Source organism: Equus quagga, chromosome 6 (genome assembly GCF_021613505.1).
Source record: "Equus quagga isolate Etosha38 chromosome 6, UCLA_HA_Equagga_1.0, whole genome shotgun sequence".
NCBI lineage: Eukaryota > Metazoa > Chordata > Mammalia > Perissodactyla > Equidae > Equus > Equus quagga.
This window is the reverse complement of record NC_060272.1, coordinates 55,532,104-55,556,214: the sequence shown is the minus strand read 5'-3', so window position 1 is coordinate 55,556,214 and position 24,111 is coordinate 55,532,104. Positions and strand designations below refer to the sequence as shown.

At 36.7% G+C, this 24,111-nt stretch overlaps 1 protein-coding gene across 9 annotated transcripts in view; it reads left to right on the top strand.

Moving 5' to 3' along the window:
• Positions 1–24,111, top strand: part of ENOX1 (ecto-NOX disulfide-thiol exchanger 1) — a 535,380-nt gene that overhangs the window by 270,153 nt on the left and 241,116 nt on the right. For 8 of the 9 annotated variants that reach the window (XM_046663943.1, XM_046663938.1, XM_046663939.1 and 5 more), the window contains one exon: positions 8,333–8,476. The gene's annotated coding sequence lies outside the window, so the exon portion shown is untranslated. The remainder of the gene's footprint in view (positions 1–8,332; positions 8,477–24,111) is intronic. The other variant, XM_046663945.1, reaches the window with a different exon arrangement.

Below are 24,111 nucleotides of genomic sequence, written 5' to 3'. Positions count from 1 at the left end.
TTTTTTTCATTGAATATAGTTGACATATAATATTATTTTAGTTTCAGGTGTACAACATAGTGATTTGACATTTATGCACATTACAGAATGATCACCATGATAAGTCTAGTAACCATCTATAGAAAGCATTTCCAGTAAAAATTAAAGAAGACCTAAATAAATGGAGTGATAGACTGTGTTCTAGAATGGAAGACTCAGTATTGTTAAGATGTTAGTTTTTCCCAAAATAGCATATGGATTGAACATAGTCCAAAAGGTTTTGTTCTTTTGTTTTTGTTTGGTAGAAATTGACAAGTTAGTTCTAAAATTTATATGGAGATACAAGGACTTATAAGAATCAAAAATTTTTTCCTCTTTTTTTAATTGAATCAAACATAATTCTTTGAAAAAAGAATTCTTTGTTGAGTCAAAAAAACATTGTTTGAAATAAGAATGATAATGTTGGGGAACTCTCACTCCCTGATTTCAAGACTTAGTATAAAAGCATCAAAAATTAAGAAAATATAATATTAGATAAGGATAGACAGATCACTGGAACAGGATTGATTGTCAGGAAATAAACAATTGTATAGTTAATTGATTTTCAGCAAAGTCACCAAAGCAATTTAGTAGGATAAAGGAAAAGCTCATTGACCAATGGTGCTGGAGTAATTCACTAACGGTATTGAAACAAAATGAAACTTAATGCCTACCTCACACAAAAATTAATTCAAGACATATCACAGACCTTCACATAAAGGCAAAAATTGTAAAGTTTCTAGAAAAAAATGTAGGAGAATATCTTAGAAAGATGGCACCTATTTCTTAGGATACCAAAAGTGCTAACACTAGAAAAAAAATCGATAAATTGAACACTAAAATGAAAAACTCCTGTTTATTAACAGACATTGTTAATAGAAAAGCCATAAACTGGGAAAATAATTTGCAATACATATATGTGACAAAGGAATTGAACCCAGAATATATAAAGAACCTTTACAACTCAGTTTAAAAAGACAAAGAACACCCCTTCCCCAATGGGTGAATTGCTTGAACAGAACCTTTGTAAAACAAGGTGTCAGAATGTCCAGTAAACATTTGCAGATGTAATAATGACATCATTAATCATAAGGGAATTATAAATTTAAGTTCCACTCCACACCCACTAGAATAGTTAACAATAAAAGTACTGATGACACCAAATGTTGGTGAGGACGTGGGAATACGGGAACTCTCATATAGTGCTGGTGAGGATGTGAAACAGTACAGCCATTTTTGGAAAACTGGTGATTCTTTTGAAACCTAAACACGCCCCAGCCATCTCACACCTAGTTATTTACTTCAGCAAAATGCAAGCATGTAGCCATAGAAAGCCTTGTATAAGAATATTCATAATAGCTTTGTTTATAATGGCCAAAAACTGGATCAACCTAAATGTCTGTCAACAGGAAAATGGGTAATAAATTATGGTGTTTTCATACAATGGAATATGACCCATACAATGGAATCCTCCTCATTTATACAATGGAACAATGCTCATGAATTAATAGGTTTAACAACAAGAATAAATCATAATCATTATGTTGAGCAAAGGAAGCCATATAAAAAAGATACGTACTATATATTTGAAGTTCAAGTACAGGCAGAGCCATCTTTGGTGATAAAAATAAGAACTCCCCTTTGGAAGGGGCTTGAATAGAAAGGAACTTTCTGGAGTGATGGAGATGCTTTTTATCTTGACTAGTGTGTCGGTTACTTGGGAGTATACATTTGACAAAGCTCACTGAATTGTATACTTAAGATCTGTGTATTTTGCTCTAGGTAAATTATATCCTAGTTGAAAAAAACAAAAGACATAGTCTTTGGTATTCTGTACTGATCTTTGGGGAAAGACTTATGAAGCCTTGGGTTTTTAGAATTTGTAAACATAGGAAGAAATGTGAAATTTCTCAAACTCAGCATATCTCAAAGCAAAGTTCACAACTGCCTTCCACTCCCTAGGCATGCAGACACATGCCAGTTCCCCTCTTGAATTTCCACATTCTGACAGTGTTCTTACAATTTTCCCCAAACCCAGGCTCAAAATATTCTTATGATCTTTGACTGCTTCTTTTCTTTCATCATGAATCCCATCTAATTGATGGAATTCTTCTGTTCTCTGCATTTTTCTTCTATCTAGCCCTTCCTTTGTATTTCTCTGCTCTCTAATTCACTCCCTTCACAATAGTCCTCTCCATTTTTTTTTCTTATTCTGAACACTGATGCCACATTCATCTTCAAAAACACACTCCTAGTCAAAATCAATCTGATACAGAAACACATGCAATAGCTCTAAGCCAGTCTGCAAAATTTCAGGTTTGTAATCCTGGAATTCACTCTAGTCTTATTCTCCAACTCCATAAAATCTACACCCCCGCCTCCAGATGTGTCACGATTTGCCTCCTTTCTACTTCTTGGCTCACTATTGAAGGGATATACATGTTATCTTACAGTTTTCACATTTATTTGTAGCTGTTTTGAAGGTACCTGTAATTGTAGACAGTAAGAAGTTATTTGGGAGTTTCTCCATTGTTTGTTTGGTTTGGGTTCTATGAAGACACTGCTGCTGAGGATTTATCACTTACTTATTTTTTTATTTAATAATATGCATTGAGCACCTACCATATACCAGGCACAGTACTGGGAGCTGTAGATTTGGTTGCAAACGTGATAGACATAGTTCCTGACTTGACAGAGCTTGAAGGCTCTGATTAGAGAAGAATTTAAAAAGTAATTATCGTTCAGTGTGCTAAGTGCTGTGAAGGAGGAGTAGTCTCGTGTTAGTTATACGTTGCTGCTCAGCAAATTACCCTGAAACTTAGCAGGTTCTTCAGAGAAATAGAACCAATATTTATACACATACACGCACATATATACATATATATGTATAATATACACATCTATATCTCTATCTTTACCTATCTGTTTATCGAGAGGGAGAGAGATTTATTTTAAGGAATTAGCTCTTGCGATTATGGAAGCTGGCAAGTCCAAAATCTTCAGGGCAGGCCAGCAGGGTGGAGATCCAGGGAAGATTAGGTTTCAGCTCAAGTCCAAAGGCATTCTGCAGGCAGTTTTCCCTTTTTGTTGGGAGACCTCAGTCTGTTTTCTTTTAAGGCCCTCAAATAATTGGATGAGGCCCACCAATGTTATGGCGGGTAATCTGTCTTGCTCAGTGTCTACTGATTTCAGTGTTCATTTCATCTGAAAAAATACCCTCACAGCAACATCCAGACTGGTATTCAACCAAATGTCTGGGTACCGTGGCCTAGCCTAGTTGACACATGAAATAAACCATCACAGTTAGGAGTCTGGGCATGGCTTAGGGGGCTCCTCCAGCTCAGAGTCTCTCATGAGGCTTCAGGCAAGGTGTTGTCCAGGCTCAGTCATTGCAACTGCAGCAGGATCTGCAGTCACCCTCTCAACTGGGGCAGGATTCGTTTCCAAACTCACTCAGTGGTTGTTGGCAGGATTCAGTTCCTCACAGGTTGATAGACCGAGGGCCTCAGTTTCTTGCTGGCTATTGGCTGGAAATTTCTCTCAGTGCCTTGCCAAGTGGCCCTCTCCACTGGGCAGTTCACAACACGGCAGCTGATGTCATGAGAATCAGAGGGAAAGAGAGGTGTCATTTCCCATCACTTTTGCCATATTCTGTTCATTAGAAGTCACTAGGTCCAGCCCACATTCAAGGTGAGGAGGCAGAGGGGAATACACAAGGTATGAATACTAGTATAGAGTCAAGCAAGAGAATCACTGGAATGTTCCTTCTAGTTTAAAATATTCTAATTCTACAATGAAAAACTAGAGAAGGGATGAAATAGGAAGATTCATGTAAGGAGGCGAGGCTTCTAGTGTGTTGTGCAAGATGTATTTCATCTGGAGCCAAGAACAGCAAGCTGGAGGCAGGGGATTTTCCCACATGTGAACATCCCTTGGGTTAGGGAGGAAGAGTGGAGGGGGTGAGACAGCAGAAGTTCTTAACAAGTGGTATACATCTGAATCACCTGTGGAGCATTTTAAAAATGCATATGAGGGGGCCGGCCCTGTGGCCCAGTGGTTGAGTTCACGTGCTCCACTGCAGGCGGCCCAGTGTGGTTCGGGTCCTGGGCGTGGACCTGGCACCACTCATCAAGCCACGCTGGGGCAGCATCCCACATGCCACAGCTAGAAGGACCCACAGCTAAGAATATACAACTATGTACTGGGGGGCTTTGGGGAGAAAAAGGAAAAAAATAAAATCTTTAAAAAAAATGCATATGAGAAGGGATTGTCCCGTGGTGTAGTGGTTAAGTCTGACACACTCTGCTTCCATGGCTTGGGTTTGTGGGTTTGGATCCTGGGCATGGATCTGCACCACTGGTTAGCCATGCTGTGGGGGCAGCCCACATACAAAATAGGCGCAGATTGGCACAGATGTTAGCTTAGGGCGAATCTGCCTCAGTGATTATGACGTATCCCTAGGTGAGATTCACTATAATATAATGAGCAGACCATTTCTATTTGACCCAAGGGTTTGTGTCAGAAATAGTCTGTTTTAAGGTTAGAGAGGGTGGTGGAAACAGGTATTCCCAATGAGGAACTTAGATCTGCTCCTTAAGAAAATAGGGAGCCATTGCAGGTTCTTGAGTAGTGGATGTACATAATTAGAGCTGCATTTTACAAATTATTTCATTTGTGCGTTCATTCATTTTTATTCAAATATTTGTCACCACCATAGAACAGTTAGAGAGGATGACAGAAGTTTTGACTATTTTCAGGATGAGCTACAAGAAGGAAAACTGGCTAGAAACTTAGGTAGTAAAAAAATGTGATGTCATGAGTTGGATGAATGTGGGGAGGAGTTGAGAGGATTTCATAATTCAGTGGAAGGGATGAAGAAGGGTGAGAAGAAAGCAATGACACCAGGTCTTTCGCTGATTCACTCTCCTCATGCAGACCTCTCAAGGCTGGGAGGCAGGGAGGGAGGCTGTGGGAGAATTCAAGCCATTGTGTGCTTTTAGCTCTTCTGTTTAGTACAATATTGCATGGATCTGGCAAGGACAAAGTAATGTGACTCAGTAAGCCCTTGAAAAAGGGATTTATTCAGAGGGACTATATTTTAAATCCATAAATGATGAGATTCTTGCCAAGCTTCTTTTGAATTAAATAAGGCCCAGAATATGGAGGGAACAGGAATGTTCATTAAAGTGATAAGGCAACATTTCCAAATGAATAATACAAAATCAAATAGAGTCTTTGTTTTCGTTGCTTCTAGAGAATCAAAGCCACAATCATTTTGTGGCTCTGTGCTTTTACCAATATAGTACATATTTTTATTATATTTCCCAGAATAAAAGGGCATATAGTTTCTCTGCACAGTGACAGACATGTTTTCTTGAACAATACCCAGTAAAGGTCACATTGGAGATTTGAGTCACAAGCCCTGTGATTTAAATTTGAGGCTAAGTTTAAAAATGGTGTGTCTAGAGCTTGCCAAGTTCCATTAAAAGCCATGGTGTCATTTTGGATTACAGTTGAATAGAACAGGATCCAGTGGGATATTGTCTCTTTCTTAGTAGCAATACAGAGATTTTCTTCCTTGTATCATTCCCTGGCTGTGTTGTTATGGTAGATATCTACTTTCACACCAAATCCTGGAAAATAATGTCTAATTTCATGCATCTATTTTTTTTTCCTAAAATAGCTCGTTTTCTGGCTTTTCAGTTATCATCAGTGGCTTTCTATAAAAGCCTGATCATTTGTGCATGTCCAGTTATGGATGATCTTGAGTTCTACCTTCCTCACTGAAGCCTTCTTGAGTCCTCTCATCTCCAACACAGAGGATCTCCAAATTTCCAAAGCTTCGGAGCACTTGTTGCCTCACTGATGTCATCATGCTCTGTTATATAACAATGCTACTACTTCTGCCTAACATTTTGATGAGTTCTTACTATGTGCCACTCATTGTGCCGAGCACTTTATATGGGTTATCTTACTTAGTGCTCACAACAGCTTGCCTGGGAAGTATCTCATTTCTGCATTTTGCAGATGAGGAAGCTGAGGTTAAGGAGTTTAAGTACCTTGCCCCAGGTCATACAGCTAGTAAGCGATGAAGCAGGAACATCCCCAGGCAGTCTGGTCCAGACCCCATTCTTTCAAATTCTTATTAGTACCACCTTCTTACAATTTTTGACATCCTAGTTGTCTCCCCCTCAAGGCAATAAAATGCTTGAGGGAAGACTATCTTATTTCAGTATTCCTGGAATTATCCGACTTACTGATTGACTCTTAAGTAGGCAATAAATAGTGGCTGAGTGAATACTCGAAAATTGCCATTGAGATTTTATGGGAAATGGGGTGTACAATTTTGGACATATGCTTTTAAGGGGCGTGAAGAAAACAGAATGCTAGTATATGAGGTTTTAGGAAGAGTTTCTATTTATTTTGTATTCCTGTCATTTGGGGTTGATTCTATGGTTCAAATACTTTCTCCCCCTTCTTTGTCAAGTTCCTCCTCTTTGTTTTATGCAAAGATGGACCGGCTCTGTTTGGCTCTCTTCTTTTTTCTTTTTTTTCCCCATGTAATAATTGCAGTCCCCAGTCCTGCAGAACTCTGAAAATGCTACCAATAGTTTTTCGCTTCTACTTTATTCATGACTTAAGCTATGGTTGCCAAGAATAAAATAAAATAGGGGCTGCCTTGTGGCTGAGTAGCTAAGTTCACGTGCTCCGCTTTGGCGGCCCAGGGATTCACCAGTTTGGATCCTGGGTGCCGACATAGCACCGCTTGTCAGGCCATGCTGGGGCGGCATCCCACATGGCACAACCAGAAGGACGTACAAGTAGAATATACGACTATGTACCGGGGAGCTTTGGGGAGAAGAAGAAGGGGGACAAAAAAGATTGGCAACAGATGTTAGCCGAGGTGCCAATCTTTAAAAAATTAAATAACTTGTTAAATATTTATTTATTTTATTTATGTATGACCTTCCTGCTCCATCCTTCTCTAGCCTTTCAGAGGAGCGTCTCAAGTGCAGTGTGGCTATGAGCTACAAGTTCCAAGACTCAAACAGAAGTCTGTGGCATTAAAAGCATGAACTTACAGGGGAATTTTGAAGTGTTTAGTTGGTGGGCGGTGATCCTGAAATGCTGTCAAAGTGGTTGCTGGGACAGCTGGTGGAGGGTCAGCTGTGGGGCTCTCTGTGTTGGCACTGGAACGACCCCAAACATGTAGATATTTAACTAAAACTGAGAGGAGAAATCTGGATGGAGCCCTGCCAAGCCCTGCTCAGTCACCCTCAGCTGTTAAGATGGACACAGCCATGAAAAGATACTGTAGTGTCACTCAGAGAAATCCACAGATGTGGGCTCCATTCCTAATTGCATCAGGAAAACCCTTAGGGAAAGATGATGTTCTTTTTCACCGGGACAGCAAGGGAACTGTGGGTCACGCGGGGATCAGAGAAAGTTGAGACGTTTGAGCTGCTATCCTTGATGTAGTACAGCACACAGACCTGCCCCATAACACAAGGGGACTACTGGGCTTCCAGTGAGTTCTCTCTCTTTGCATAAGGAAGAAAGGTGAGAGAAAATTTGCATGGCTTAAAGCTAAGTGTCTGTGTTGCTTTGGGGTCCTGACCATTCAAGACAATTTTTGATATAAAACTAAAGCAAGTTAGGAAAGAAAATTTCTTATTTAATTTAGCAATATTTGAATTAGGTTAGTATATTGCAGCATTATCTATTCTCTTATCAATCCTGTTTGTGGAATATTTTTCTAAAACACACAGGCCACAGAGTGAAATGGGGGTAAGAGCCAGCCCTGAGGCCTTTGGGCTTCGATAGACCAGGTCCTAAGTCTGGCCTCAGGAGTCTGTGCTTTAGTTTTCTCATCTGCAAAATGGGGCCAGTGCTCTCCAAATGCAGGGCCGTCATTCAGATTAGAGAGCCCATATCTATGAAGCCCCTTGCACAGTGCCTCACAGCTGGGGGTCGCTCAGGAAATGCGAGGGTTGCTGCGTTCCTGCTCATACTCTGTCCACAGTTCCTCAGTCTTGCTAAGATAGTCTGTTTAGATAAAGGGGAAAGCAGAGTGTGCTTAGTTATAAAATATTCCTGACTTTTAGAAATTTCTAAACGCAGTGCTGAAAGGTGACTGTCCCACCCTGCCATTTATGAGTAAGAAGATTTAGGGGTACAAAATTAACAGAAATGAATACCGTTACTTTAATAATACCAGTAGGTGCAAATACAGCACTTTCTGACCACAGTGTCTGGGACTGGCAGTAGTGGTACTTGGGGCACTTCCTAATGGTGTGCTTTTCTTTCCTTCCAGAAGCATCTGGCATGTCAAAGCCGCACTGTCTTCCATGGGACTTCCTTTGTAAACAGCTTCTATTTAAAATATTTTTGTGAATACGTTGTTTCAGTCAAGTCCCCAAAGAACACATTTGTCTTCTGATCTTCTGGAGGTCTTAAGGTTTGTGTTAATTTTTCCATTTTTCTCACTGAAGATGTTATTAATTTTGAGGGACATTTTAAAAAAGGGTAGTCATACTCTATTGTAATAAAAACTCTGGAAGTAGATTATGCACAGGTTATAATCCTTTGATTTCATTGGGAGATAGCTATAAATGAAAAGAAATTTGATATGCTACTTCTCATACTTATTATCGTATGCTCTATGGGATGTTACAAGGGTATTAGAAATAAATATCCCCACATTGGCTTAACACAAATTTTATTTCTGTGTTCGTAAATTCTAACTGAATAGATTCAGTAAATTTATATTGAGTGTCTACATATATCAGATTTTGTTAAGTACTTTCAGTTAGTTAAGACCTTGTGTATAAATTATATTTTGAAACACTGAAAATCAAAACTGCATTTGTCAATATCAACTAGTATTATCATTATGACATTTCTCAAATTATAAAGTCTCAGTGGCCAGAATGTTTTCATTTACTTCTACCCAGGGGTACTCACCCTTATGATTTATAATGATAGAACAGGGTTGTTGTTGTTTTTTAATGTGTGTATATTAACTGCTTGAAAAATTACTAACAATGTTGTTGCTTACTCGAGGAAAAAGCTTGCTAGCAAAGCGGGCATTTTATTTTGGAAGTATGTGTTTCTCTGTTGAGATAGTACCAAGCAAAACACTTTTATTTTGAAAGTACTTTCTGACAAAGACCTATCCAAGGGCTAAACTCAATCCATGCATCTTTCATAGATGGAAAAATAAACCAGAGAGAGGATAAAGCTTGGTGTATTGAGTGGACAAAAACTAAATGAAGAGCAAAGGAGAAGGAACACAGCGCTTTCCCTAGCAGGACACATCTTTTTCCACAGGCATTTATTTCATTTGGTTGGACTTTTATTCTGTCCACGGTGACAGATGTTTTCGCCCCTAATAGCCCTTTACTATGGCTTTTTTTTTTTTTTCTTTTATTTCTCCTGAGAAATCAAAGTAGATTTCTCTGCAGTGCTGGGCTAGATTCCAGTTTTCCCACTGCACCCTTTGTTGTTTGGCCTCATGACTGACTCACTTTGAAGTGCCAGGCATATGGTGTATATGGGGGGAGAGGATGAATGGGAGGTTGTGCCTCCATCTTCAGCTCTCCAGTCTGTCAATTTGGCAGGAATGTTGTAGTGTGTAGAAACCTAATAAGTGTCTCCATAGAAACAGAAGTGATGGAAAGGACTTGAGAAGTTACCTAAATGTTCCTCCCTAGTCTACAAGCAAGATCTCTCTTGAACTGACTGAAATCAATGAGAATCTATTTGTTTTCAAACCTTCTTACCTAGGTATCCATTTTCATTTTGAAGCCCAATATAGAGTCTCCTTTCTTAGAAACCTTGTTGTCAAGAAAGCCTAAGTAATTCCTGACCTCCTATCATGGCAATTTCTTTCTTCTTCCGTGGAGAGAGAGAATTTATTGGTCGGAGTCCTCCTGTATCATCACAGAATCAGTTCTCAAGTCATCCTTTTTTGTCTTCAGGAGCAATAATGCTTTATTTTTTTTTTAACTTTCCCCATGAAATTGTATAATCCCAAAATTTGCTTATCCTCACAATTCTTTTCCGAGTCTCTTAAGTTCTTTACATTCCACTTGAGTTTAAAAGTCCAGACTGATTGCAGGAGTGTTAAAAGTCTTCTATTGGCGTTTCTCAATGGGTCCACTATTGACATTTTAAGGGGCACAGTTCTTCAGGATGCAAGATTGTTCCATGCCTTTTAGAATGGTTAATAGCCCCGGTTCCCAGGAACCAACGACAGTGGCTCTCCCATTCCCCCATCGGTGTAATAACCAGCTTTACACTTGCTTTACATTTCCCAGCAGACGAGGACCAGGACTGCCCAGATTACAAACTCCTCACTTAGAGCTGAGGATGCTGAAATTGGCAGAACTGAGTGAAGGGAGGAGCTGGACTTGGACCCTAGTTTTTAACTCTGAGTACCCTTCTTTTCCCACTCTATCACAGTTCTCTGGGCTTACCTTTTTTTTCAGCTGTCTAGAAACACACTAACATGCATATATGGATGCTCTTTTGGAGAACCAGAATTTCAGTTTGGTGTTTAAAGATCACTGTTGTTTGATATGGGAAAGGTAATATCAAAACTCAGAACAGGAAAATAGAAGAGAGAGGACAGCTGTGGGAATTTAGGGAAAAGACAGGGCCTGGACCCCAGAGACGTGTTGGGGCTGATGTTGCAAAGATATCAGGTCAGTCACTGTGAGAGGCAGGGGTAGAAAATCTGAAATCTGAGGGAAGCCTGAGAAAGGTAATTAACAAAGGAGTATTTTTTCTCTGGCTTTTCACCATGCACCCTATTTCAGCTCTACTCCATGACACAGGCTCCCTCAGAAATTGGAGGACCAGTTTATGGGGAGCTCAAAGGGCACTTGATTGCAGTTGAAACTCTCTCCAGCCCCCATATCCCTTGCGTCGCCACCATGCTATCCTCCATCAATGTTTCTTCTTCTTCCTCACTTACCTGTCGGTGGCCGCCGCTTCATTCTTCACTCATACAGAGAATGGGGAAATGACTTGATGACTTTTCTTTCTCCAGATTCTTCCAAGGTCTCATGTAAAGTTATTAAATAAAAGGAAAAGACTTAGAAGCAATTGAGCTTTGGGAAATTTCTCCTGAAAAGCTTTGTTAAGGCTCTGATCTCTTGAGACCTTTGCCCTAACACAGGTACAACACTTCCATGGAATTCCCTGGTACAGAAGTTACTTAATAACAAAATGAGAAGAGTTCGTGGCTTAGACACTATTCTAAGTAGGGGTATCTCCGTTGTTGTAGTGGACTACACTTAATACCTGCCTTAGCTTCCACAAAATACGGTAAGTGCAGAGTTGAATATGGGAACTGAACTAAAGGACTCTTTGCTTTCTAGTAAAATGAAGAGTCCTACATGATAAGATTTATCATCTGTAAAAAGGCTGCATTTATGGAGAGAGAAATAATAACATCAAAGGCTTCTCTTATCTTGTGTTATTTCATTATTTAAAGCTTTACGACTGAGTTCCTGAGCCAGATTTTTTTAAACATGGTGATTTTCTTGTCCTGTCTTCTTTTGTGCACAGGACACCAAGTTATATTTGACTTCTCAGAGTTTCTCATTTCCTGAAATGCACTACTAGCTCTATAAACATGGGAGAATAAATATTAGCTTTATGAGACCACGTTCTTCTACAAGTTGAAAAATAGCATATAATAAAAAATACAAGGATGTAATATTGAAAATTATAGGTCAATATGGCCTCTTATTGTGGGTATATATCTAATCTTCATGTGTGGAGACTACTTTTTCAGAAAAATGTGTGCTGGGTAACACCACTTGTGTCTGTGATATATTGCCACCCCTCATATTTAGCAATATATCTCAAGTGACTCTTGCCTCACTAGTGAAATGTTTCAGGCTTATTTACCACTACAATTTAAAAAAAATAAAAACCCTCTGGTTCCTTGCTGTTGATTCTAAGAATTGCATACCGTCCAAAGTTAATAAAATGTTTGTGGGTTCTCTTTCTGCTAGAGTGCCCTGGCACCCAGTGGAATTACATTAGAAAATGTTTAATGGCAGTTTTGAAAGAAAAGGAGGTCTTTGTCAGGGGTTAAAAAAAAGTCAAATGTAGTCTTGCACAGCTAATCAATACATTAAGTATATAAATTGTTATTCCAAAATGCAGACTCTAATTATACATTTTTAGCAACAATGAAAATGTGGCATCCATTAACTGTGTTCCTTGAAACTCAAATTCACACCCTGTCAGCAAGGAAAAGAATAACCTATGTAGATAGTTATGAGTGGAAACACTGTTTTAAAGCCAGTGGATTCAATATAATTATGTCCAGATAATTCACTTCCATCTGAAAATGACCATCCATTTTCCAAAAGTGCCACTGACTTCTCATATCAACGACAGTCTTTTCTTCTATATTCCCTCTCATTGTTGCTCTTGCTAAAGATGGACAATAATCAGCTTTGTATGTTCTGGGCCCAAAAGTGAAAAAAATTGGGCTTATTGGAACAGCTCCTTCTAATTGCCTAAATTTCTACAGCATTCTTCTTTTAAACAACAAAATTTTAAAATTATATTAATTTTGATTATGAAGTAGTTTAAACCTGTAGAAAATAAGAAACACTGTGTATCTACCCTGTATTTTAAAATGTTGATACTATCATATTTGCTTTCAATTTCTAGTTTTTAAAGTTAAAAAAAATCACCATCCTTCCTCTTCATCCATCCCTGTAAGTAACATAACTATAACAAGATGGTTGTATATTATTCCCTTTATATAATATTATGTTATATATTAGTCATGGATATATACCTATATATTTCCGTAACTAAGTCTGTGTCTCTATATATGGAACACTGTTTTTAAATTTACATAGATGAGATCATACTGAATCTATACCTTTGTAACTTATTTTTCATCAACATTGTTTTTTTTTAGAAGAATTTGTTAATATAACATCTGGCTCACTCATAGTAGTTAATTGTTGTGTAGTCTTCCACTAATAAAGCATATCTACCTTCTCATAACACAACATTTACTAGTCTTTTTTTTCTGGACCACCGTCTTCCTGCATCCATCTCATCACTCATGGTAGACATACAGGTTTATTGTGTGCTACTGCTATATCTTGCCTGCCACAGAATAGGCAATTGGGCAATATTTATTCCTTAACTTGTACTACAAAATCTTTCATTTCCTTCTTGTCAACAAAGTTTTCTACTTCATTTTCTTATTACTGTTAGATGTCCCTCTGTCCTTTTCTACTGATTTTTCCTGCAAGTGGTTTCCAATGTGGCTTTACCACTTCCGTCCCAGCAAAGTATAATTGTGTCTAAATAGTGAGAAAAGACAAAAGAAATAGAACAAAGGCAAAGAAGAGAATGAAAGATGAAAGAAGGGATTAATTCCAGTCCTTAGTCTCTGAGGTTCACTTGTGTGTCTGAGAGATACTTTTTACAATACATTTGCATGATTTTTTACACTTCATCATCTCAGAGGTCAGCTAGTTTTGGAGGCCTTTTCTCTTCCATTAGACCAAGGAAAAATTTTCTTTTGTCTCTTGGCTTCATAATAATGTTAGAAAAATGTGCATGATTTTAAAAAATTAGGTACGATGTTAAAGATTTCAAGATCTGTCTCAAGTTGAATGTTTGTTTAGCGTCTGGTGCCTCCAAAAAGTGAAAGCTATCAAAAATCCTCAAATGAATATATATTTGTACTACAGTAGGTTTTAAGGGTGTTTTGTGAGTGTTTTGCCTAGCAGGTGCTAAATAAATCTTTGTTGAGTGATTGAATGAATAAACAAAGTAATAAATATTTGTGGAGGTTACAGTAATAAATATTTGTAGAAGCTACATGGTCATTTGACTTGGAGGTATTTTAGCGGGTCCCAGCAATCATCTTTCATCTACTAGAACTCTTACCTTCAACATTTAGACCTCCTGTGATTGAAAACAGAGGTCTAAAAACAAATGAAAGTTCAGAGTTAACTGAGAGCATCAATTCTCAAGAGTCATTGAAATGCAAGTCTGTTTAGGGTTCCCAGATTGCTTGGGGCTCTAAAAAAGTGTCCACTCCCTTAAAATTTTAAGAGCTTTATATCTGAAACTATTCTCAAATTCTGTTCTGTTTTGTTATTCTAAGAGAGAGAAGATTTTTTTGGTTAATTATATTTTTATGTATGATTGTGGGCTGAGCCAAGTGACACCAGTAGAAAAATGCAACTTTGAAAAATTCAAGAGTAAAAGCAATTATTTCTAGACCTGACAGAGCCTTTCCTGGGTTCAATTCTCACTATTTTAAATTATTTATCCCCTTCAAGATACTGGAAATTATTAGACTGTAAGAGATCTTACTACTTGCCAAATGTAATTTTCTATATGAAAAGATTAATAAGTATTGAGAATTTCTTTTGGTCTCCCTTGCAAGCAATGCTCTGGTCTTTTCTGAAAGCAAGTTTGTGTGATTTTTTCCTCCTTAATCTTTATTTTTATTGCGTTTGATGGAGTTCTACTAAGCTAAGGCTTGTGCCAAGTTTAGTTTTCAGCAGACTTTTGTAACTGAGTGTAAGTCCTCAGAAAATTGAGTTTCTGTCAGAATTCTTGCACACATTACCAATAGTCCCTCCGCTGGTCACTCTCATCCTACTCAGGCTTTCCTGTGTGTCCAGAGTCAGCAGGGAAGTGCTTTTCAATCTTAGCTCACATATGTTTTTAAGGAGAATTTGTTCTGGTAGTATTAATATTCCCCATATGAGATTATTAGTGCTATTTTCTAATAGTAAATGTATGATTTTTATCAGTATCATTCATAATGATAGATCTGCATACGGCCTTGAGTTCTCATTTGGCGTATCTCTTGATAAGTGTGGTAGAATTCCCACAAATTGTACTCTCTTTATTTCTGCTGTATTTTACTTTAGAAAACCAAAGAGCTACTCTATCCATCTGTCTGCCTCCAAGTTGTTCCATTGAGTTATTACCGGATCTGCAGCATTCCTTGTCTTCCTCTCCCCTCTTCTGCAGACCCATTCTCTCGGGAGCTGGAGTGGAGCAGCTGGGTTCTAATGCCAGCCAAGAAGACCAAGCTGCAATGGAAAATGAGGAAATGTGTCCAGTGATAGGCTTACTGTCATCCTTCTACTTTTTTTTCCCCTTTATATCAGGGTCCATAGAATTTCAACTACAATAGCAAGAAATAATTAGCCCACTGATGGCTTGGCAGAAGAAAGATTGGTGGTGATGTTGGATTCTAAGTTTTTCAAATATAATTTGAGAAAGTATCTGTTAAAATTTGAAATGGAATGGAGAAGAGTGAAAAAATAAGTGTGGGGGCTGGCCAGTGGCGTAGTGGTTAAGTTCACACACTCCACTTTGGCAGCCCAGAGTTTGCAGGTTCAGATCCCAGGTGTAGACCTACACACTGCTCATCAAGCCATGCTGTGACAGTGTCCTACATACAAAATAGAGGAAGATTGGCACAGATAATTAGCTTAGGGCCAATCTTCCTCACCAAAAAAATAAAAATAAAATAAGTGTGGTTTTTAATTCAGATTAGAGGATCAGCAAATTTATTCTGAGCAAATTAAAACTGAATTTGGATTCTTTAATCCAGAAACAGCTATGAAAAATTTAAAGATAAGCAATGAATTTTTCCCAAAAGTGTTACAAAATTAGGTTAACAGGTCTAGGCAGTCAACAAAGCTAATAAGTATTAGAAACCTAGAAAAATCATAATTTTCAAGTGTGCTCTTAATACTTGAGACACAGATGTAAATAATTAAGGATAAAGAATCTCAAGGATGCTTGTGAAAGAGACAAAATTAATATAGGGAAGCCTCACTAATTTGAGTGAACTAGAGAGAACACACTTCTTGGAATTATGTGATGTTTCCTTTCAAGGACAGTTGTACACTCTCAAGTAAATACAGTAATATAAGCTTGTGGCTAATAAAAACCTCAACACCACCACCACCACCAACAGAAATCCTCTCTCTCCTGCTTCATGAATCCCTAACTTTCCCCTAATAATTTTACTCTGAGATGATCCACTCTGGAAGGAATTATAGAAGTTTGGCTTTTGACCATCCTAAGCAACTTATATTAACTTAGAAAACAGTAGATTCACCTGAAGTCAGTGGTAAACTTTATTTGAATATGTCTCCTAATATACTTCTTTGACAAATTTGTTACTATTTAAATTGAGCGGGTGTTTTAAAATTACAAGTGAATTGGTGGTGAAACCCAGAAAAATGATTTCCAAGTGAATGAGTATTTTTGTTTACATATAATATTTTATTTTCTCTTAACAGTAAGCTTTCACTCAAGGGAAAGAATAATAAGACATTAAAGTGCAGGGCACCTGCCTCACAGCTTGCGTCTCCACTCAAGGAAGAGGTCATAGAGTTCGGACATCCCAAACCTCCTCACTCGGGAGAGATAAGTGGGAGGAAGAGATAAGGGCGAGGAGAGGTGATTGCCCACCAGCTTCCTCTTCTCTTTTATCCCAGAATTTGGCATGCAGCCAGCGTTTCTTTAATTTTATCTTTAGCTCCTTCTGATAGCCTAGGGTTTGTGTGTATGCGTGCTGGAAGCAGGAGAAGGAGTTCCTTTTCAAAGAGACACAAGGGAATGACATATTTTTATGAGAAAGACATTTTTCTAAATTCTCTCCTGAAAATATGGACAACATTTGAATAAATACTATAGGCGAAAGTTTTCCAGATAAAATGTCTGAGACCCTTTCCATTCATTTGAAATTTCTCACACACACAAAGGACTGTTCTTTACTGAACAATGCCATCACTGTTAGAAATTCCACCCTAAATCTTAGCAGCAAATATATAATCCCAAAATAAAGATGAGCTAAGGGAATGGAATGTACTTTTCCTTTAATATAAAATAATTTTTTGTTGTTTTAAAACCCTGGATAAAAATCCATTAATCACAGTTTCTTAGAATTATCACAAATATGTATATATTTGACAACCCAAAGGACAGCAGTCACAATAGAATGGAACAATTTTCAACATTCTAGAGCTCAATTTTCTTATCAGAAACATCACTAAATTGAAGATAAAAGATATCACGTTAAGAAATTCCACTTGCATTTAAAATATCTATTTATGAAAATGATAATACTTGTAAGCACTATATAAAATGCAATTTATAAAAACTTATTTTTACTTATGCACTTCTCAGCAAAGTGAGACATAACCCACATAAAAGATGCTGCCTTTTTTCCTCTGAGAATTCCAGTCATCTGTGAAAATATGTCTTTGCTTAATCTATTGATGGAAGATGCTAAAATTGTATTTTTAAAATGAGTATTGTAAAAGGAGGTGGCAGGATGTAAATGGTGTTTAACCTCTTGTTATACTGCCCTTAGAACTTTTTTTCCCTAAAGTTACCTTACCCAATTTCATTTTGCTTGGGTCCTGGAGGGCATGCCTGGAACTTTGCCCATAGTAGGCTGTGATTTAAATGTTTGCTAAACAAATAAATAAGAAAATTAATGAAAGGTGGCCTACAAAGGTGAATTTCCAAAAGTCTCATGGCTTCAGTGGGCTGAATACCAGATGGGAAGGGTCTCGGAGACATAAGGCTACACGTTCTTATTTTGCTTTCCTCTCCAGGGCCCACTCTATTTATTGCTGTGGCATCTGGCTGGCCTTCTTTTCTGGGCCCAGCATGCTCCATGCCGTGTGTTAGTATTTTCCTGGAATGAAAGTCAAGGAAATACCATTTCTAAAAATATGCTTTGTGGGTTTTGAAAATATAATATTTCCTTTCTACTAGCTCATTCACTTAGGGGTCCTAATAAATGACATTCACGCATAGAAAAAAAAAAAACCCACAGTGAATCTAATTTTATCTATGCATCAAACATAACAACTGCTTTAACAAAGAGTGCAAACATTGTCCTCTTCTTCTGTTTCTGAGACAGTTCATTTTTGTGGGTTCATGGCCACCCTCACTAAAGTAGGAGCTAAAACATTTACTCAGTGTTTATTTATACCAGGAACTGTACTTTACATATTTTAGCAAGTATAGTCCCTTAACAATCCTGTAGAGCAAGTATTATTTATCATTTACATATTATAAATTAGGAAATTTAGACTTAGATTACTTAAATACCTTGCCAAGTTCACACGGCTAATAACTTCCGTAGTTGAAATTGCTTTCTTCTTTTTCTCTTTTAATTTTTTTCCTTTTATTTGTTATTTACTGTGAAATGTGTCATTGCATCCCCCCACCCATCTATGAATCCTTCTTATTTTTGGACACATTTCAAAGTAAGTTGTAGACATCACTACAACTCCCCCTACGTGCTTTGGCATATGTATCATTACTAGAATTCAAAGTTTATGATTTTCTTAAGTAAAAAATTGGGGCTAAAATTTACATATATAGTTACATAAAATACACATATCATAAGTGTACATTTCCATGAGTTCCGACAAAGGTATATACCTGTGCCACCCAAATCTATTTCACCCCAGAAGGATCCCTCATACCCTTTCCCAGCAAATCCTCCCCAACCCTGAGTAAATCAATTCTAGTTCTAGAACTTCATATAAATAGAATCATACACTGCATACGCTTTTGTGTCAAGTTTCTTTCACATAGTATAATATTTTTGAGATTAATCTGTGTGTTAGTTTATCAGTAGTTCATTTCTATTTCTTGCTGAGTGATATTCTATGGTATGAATATACCACAGTTTGTTTATCCATTCTTCTATTGATGGACACCTGGGCTCTTTCTAGGCTCTGACTGTTATGAATGAAGTTGCTATGAACATTCTTGAACCAGTCTTTTTGTGAACATAGACTTTCATGTCTATTCAATATCTAAGAGTGGAATTTTATTGATAGGTAGGTGTATATTCAGTTTTAGAGGAAATTGCCAGAACTTTGTCCAAAGTAGTTGCAACATTTTACATCCCCACCAACAATATATGATAGTTTTAGTTGTGCCACGTCTTCAGCAACATTTGGTGTTGTCAGTCTTTTTAATTTTAGCCATTCTGGTGGGTTTTCAGTGATATTTCATTGTGATCCAATATGCATTCTCCTTGATGACTAATGTGTCGAAATCTTCTTCATTTGCTTACTGGCCATCCATAGATTTTCCTTTGTAAATTATCCATTAAATCATTTGCCCATCTTTATATTGGGCTGTATTTTTATTATTGAGGTATAAGTTATATATGTGTCCAACATTTCATCAGATATTTGATTTGCAACTATTTCCTTCCAATTCTAATCTATTGCTTGCCTATTCATTCTCTTAATGATGTCTTTTGATGAGCAGAAGTTTTAATTTTTGGAGTATAACTTATTGGGGTTTTTTTTCATGGTTATTGTCTTTTGTATCCTAAGCTAAGCTTATCCCCAAGTCAGAAAACAATATTCTATGGTTTCTTTGAAAAGCTTTAGAGTTTTAGCTTTTGTGTTTAGATTTATGATCCATATTGAATTAATTTTTATGTTTTATGTGAGGTCAGAGTTGGGTTTATTATTTTCTATATAGGATATTTAATTTTTCCTGCACTATTTGTTGAAAAGACTTTTCTTTCCCTATTGGAATACCTTAGTGTTGTTCTCAAATATCAAATGACCATGTAAGTGTGCATCTGTTTCTGAATTCTCTGTTCCATTGATTTTGTTGTTCTTTGTGCTGATACCACACTCTATTGATTTCTATAGCTTTGTAGTAAGTCTTCAAAAGCCCTCTATCTTTGTGTACTTTCATAAGATTGGTTTAGATATCCTAGTTTTCCAGAAATTTTATATATATTTTAGAATTAGTTCGCTAGTTTCTAAAAATAATCAGCTTAGTGAGATGATTCGGAATATGTTGAATCTAGGGCTCAATTTGGAAAGAATTGACATCTTATCAATATTGACCCTTCTAATCCATAAACATACACTCTCTTTCCAATAATATAGGTCGTATTTAATATCTCTCAGCAGTATTTTGTAGTTTTTAGTATAAAATTCTTGCATGCTCCATTTCATTTATTACTATGAATTTTATGTATTTGTAATATTTTAGGTGGAATTTAAATTTATTTTTCAATTGTTTCCTGGTAATATGTAAAACTACAATTGTAGTATTTTCCTGATACCAAAATCAAATACATTATAAGAAGTCTACAGACTAATATTCTTTATGAATATAGGTGAAAATCGTCAACAAAATACTAACAAATCAAATACTACAACACATAAAGAGGATTCTACACCACGACCAAGTAAGATTTATCTAAGGAATGCAAGGTTAGTACAACACTTGAAAATTAACTAATGTAAGATACCATATTAATAGAATAAAGGACAAAAATCATATGATCACCTCAACGGATGCAGAAAGAACATTTGACAAAGTGTCTTTCATAATAAAAGTATTTGACAAACTACAAATATAAAGAAACTTTCACAACCTGATAAAGGATATCTATGAAAAATCCACAGCTAACATTATGCTTATTGGTGAAAGACTGAAAGTTTCCCACCTATGACCAGGAAAAAGACAAAGATGTCTGCTCTTGCCGCTTCTATTCAATAATATACTGGAGGTTCTAGCCAAGGCAGTTAGGCAAGAAAAAGAAGTGAACGGCATCTAGATTGGAAAGGGACAAATAACAAACTCTATTTATAGATGACACAGTCTTCTATATAGAAAATCCTAAGGAATTCACAAAATAACTATTAGAGCTAATAAATGAATTCAGTGAGGTTGCAGGATAGATCAGTATGTATACTAAACCAGTTATATTTCTATACATGAGCAATGAGCAATCTAAAAATGAAATTAAGAAAACAATTCCATTTAAAATGGCATCAGAGGCTGGCCCTGTGGCCAAGTGGTTAAGTTTGCATGCTCTGCTTCAGCAGCCCAGGGTTTCATTGGTTCAGATCCTGGGCGCGGACGTGGCACTGCTCATCAGGCCATGCTGTGGCAGCGTCCCACCTGCTGCAACTAGAAGGACCCACAACTAGAATATACAACTATATGCTGGGGGGATTTGAGGAGAAAAAGCAGAAAAAAAGAAAAAAGATTGGCAACAGTTGTTAGCTCAGGTGCCAATCTTTAAAATGGCATCAAAAATAATAAAATACTTAGGAATAAATTAACAAAAGAAAAGCAAGACATGTACACTGCAAACTACAAAACATTGTTGAAAGAAATTAAAGATGACCTAAATAAATGAGGAGACAACACATGTTCTTGGAAGAGTTAATGTTGTTAAGGTGGCAAAGCTCCTCAAATTTATCTACAGATCAGTGTAATCCCTATAAAAATCTAAGCTGGCTTTTAAGGAGAAATTTACAAGATGATGCTAAACTTCATATGGAGTACAAGAGACCCAGAATAGCCAAACAGTCTTGCAAAAGAACAATGTTAGAGGACTCACTCCAGATTTCAAAGCTTACTACAAAACTACAGTAATCAAGACTGTTTGGTACTGGCATAATGATAGACAGATAGATCAATGGGATAGAATTGAGAGTCCAGAAATAAACCCACACATCTATGGTCAATTGATATGTAGGAATGGTGCCAAGAAGATTCAATGGGGGCAAGAATAGTCTTTTCAACAAATAGAGCTGGGACAATGAGATTTCCGCATGCAAAGCAGTGAATTTGGACCCTTACACCATATATAAAAATTAACTCAAAATGGATCAAAGACTTAAATGTAAGAGCTAAAACTGCAAAACTTTTATAAGGAACCATAAGTATAAATTTTTATGACCTTGGCTTAGACAATAGTTTTTGGATATAACATCAAAAGCATGAACAACAAAAAGAAAAATAGATAAATTAAACTTTATCATAATTAAAAACTTTCATGCTTCAAAGGACACTATCAAGAAAGTGAAAAGAAAACCTACAAGATGTGAGAAAATATTTGCAAATTTTGTATATGGTAAAGGTCTAGTATCTAGAATGTATAAAGAACTCTTACAACTCAAGACCAAAAAGATAACCCAATTAAACAATGAGGAAAAGATCTGAATAACACATTTCTCCAAAGAAGATCTACAAATGGCCAATAAGCACATGAAAAGATGCTCAACATCATTATTCATCAGGAAAATGCAAATAAAAACCACAATGGGCTACCACTTCACACTCACTTGGATTACTGTAATATAAAAGACAGGCAATAATAAGCATTGGCAAGGATGCAGAGAATTTGGAACCCTCATACATTTTGATAGGAATGTAAAATGCTGCAGCTACTTTGGAAAACAGTTTGGCATTTCCTCAAACAGTTAATCATAGAATTACCAGTTGACCATGCAGTTCTACTGTTAGGTATAGACCCAAGAGAATTGAAAATACATGTTCATACAAAAACTTGTACCCAAATGTTCATAGTAATATTATTGCTAATGGTCAAAAGTATAGAAAACCCAAATATCGACCAACTGATGAATGGATAATAAAATGTATTTACATGCAATGGAATATTATTTTATCAGAAAAGGGAATGAAATACAGATACAAGCTATAATGTGGATGAACCTTGTAAACATTATGCTAAGTGAAAGAAACCAAACACGAAAGTCCACATATTATATAATTCCATTTATATAAAATGTGCAGAATAGGTGACTTTATGGAGACAGGAAGTAGATTAGTAGTGTCAGGGACTGAGGGGAGTGGGGAGTGATTGCTAATAGGTACAGACTTTTTTGGGGGGATGATAAAAATATTGTGGAATTGGGTGATGGTTGCACAACCTTGTGAATATACCAAAAAACATTGAACTGTACACTTTAAAAAGGTGAAATATATGGTATGTGAATTATCTCTATAATTCTAGTTCTAATCATTCAATTTTAGTTCTAATCTAATCATAGAATTCTAGTTATAATCATCATTTGGTAGATTTCATAGGATTTTTTTTATATAAAATATACTCATAAAGACAGTTTTGTTTCTTTCCAACTTTTATGCTTTATTTCTTTTTCTTATTTTATTGTAGTGGCTCAAACCTCCTATATAGTTATATGTTGCTTAACAACAGGGATATGTTCTGACAAATGCATCTTTAGGTGATTTCAGCATTGTGTGAACATCATAGAACGCACTTGCACAAACCTAGATGGTATAGTCCACTACACACCGAGGCTATATGGTATAGCCTATTGCTCTTATGCTACAAACCTGTATACCATGTTACTGTACTGAATACTGTAGGCAACTGTAACACAATGATAAGTGTGTATCTATACATATCTAAACATAGAAAAGGTACAATAAAAATATGATATAAAAGCTAAAAAGTGTATAGGGCACTTACCATGAAAGGAGCTTGCCAGACTAAAGTTGTTCTGGGTGAGTCAGTGAGTGAGTGGTGAGTGAATGTGAAGCCTAGGACATTACACTACTGTAGACTTCATCAACATTGTACCCTTAGGCTACACTACATTTATAAAAAATATTTTTATTTCTCCAATAAATTAATTTTAGCTTGCTGAAACTTTTCTACTTTATAAACTTTTTTATTTTTTTAACTTTTTTACTTTTGTAATAACACTTAGCTTAAAACCAAAACACACTGAACAGCTGTACAAAAATATTTTCTGTCTTTATATCCTTATTCTATAAGCTTTTTCCTATTTAAAAAAAAATTATTTTCTTTTTACTTCTTAAACTTTTTTTGTTAAAAACTAAGACACAAACACACACGTTAGGCTGGGCCTACACAGGATCAGGATCGTTAATATCACTGTCTTCCACTTCCACATCTTGTCCCACTGGAAGGTCTTCAAGGGCAATCAGGCACAAAGAGCTCTCATCTCCTATTATAGCGATGCCTTCTTCTGGAATGCCTCCTGATGGATGTGCCTGAAGCTCTTCTTGAGGACGTGTCACTCTTTTCAGAAATATGTCCATGGTGGTTTGCTGCTTTTTATTCTTCATAGATTTTCTAGTAAGCAGATAATGCACCATGTCTCTATTAAAGAAACCTTTTGGTGTTGGGGTCCATGTTTTCAAACTTTGTAAAGAGGTCGTTGAGGTCTGCAAAGGCTCCTGCTAAATCCTTCGCTGTGGATT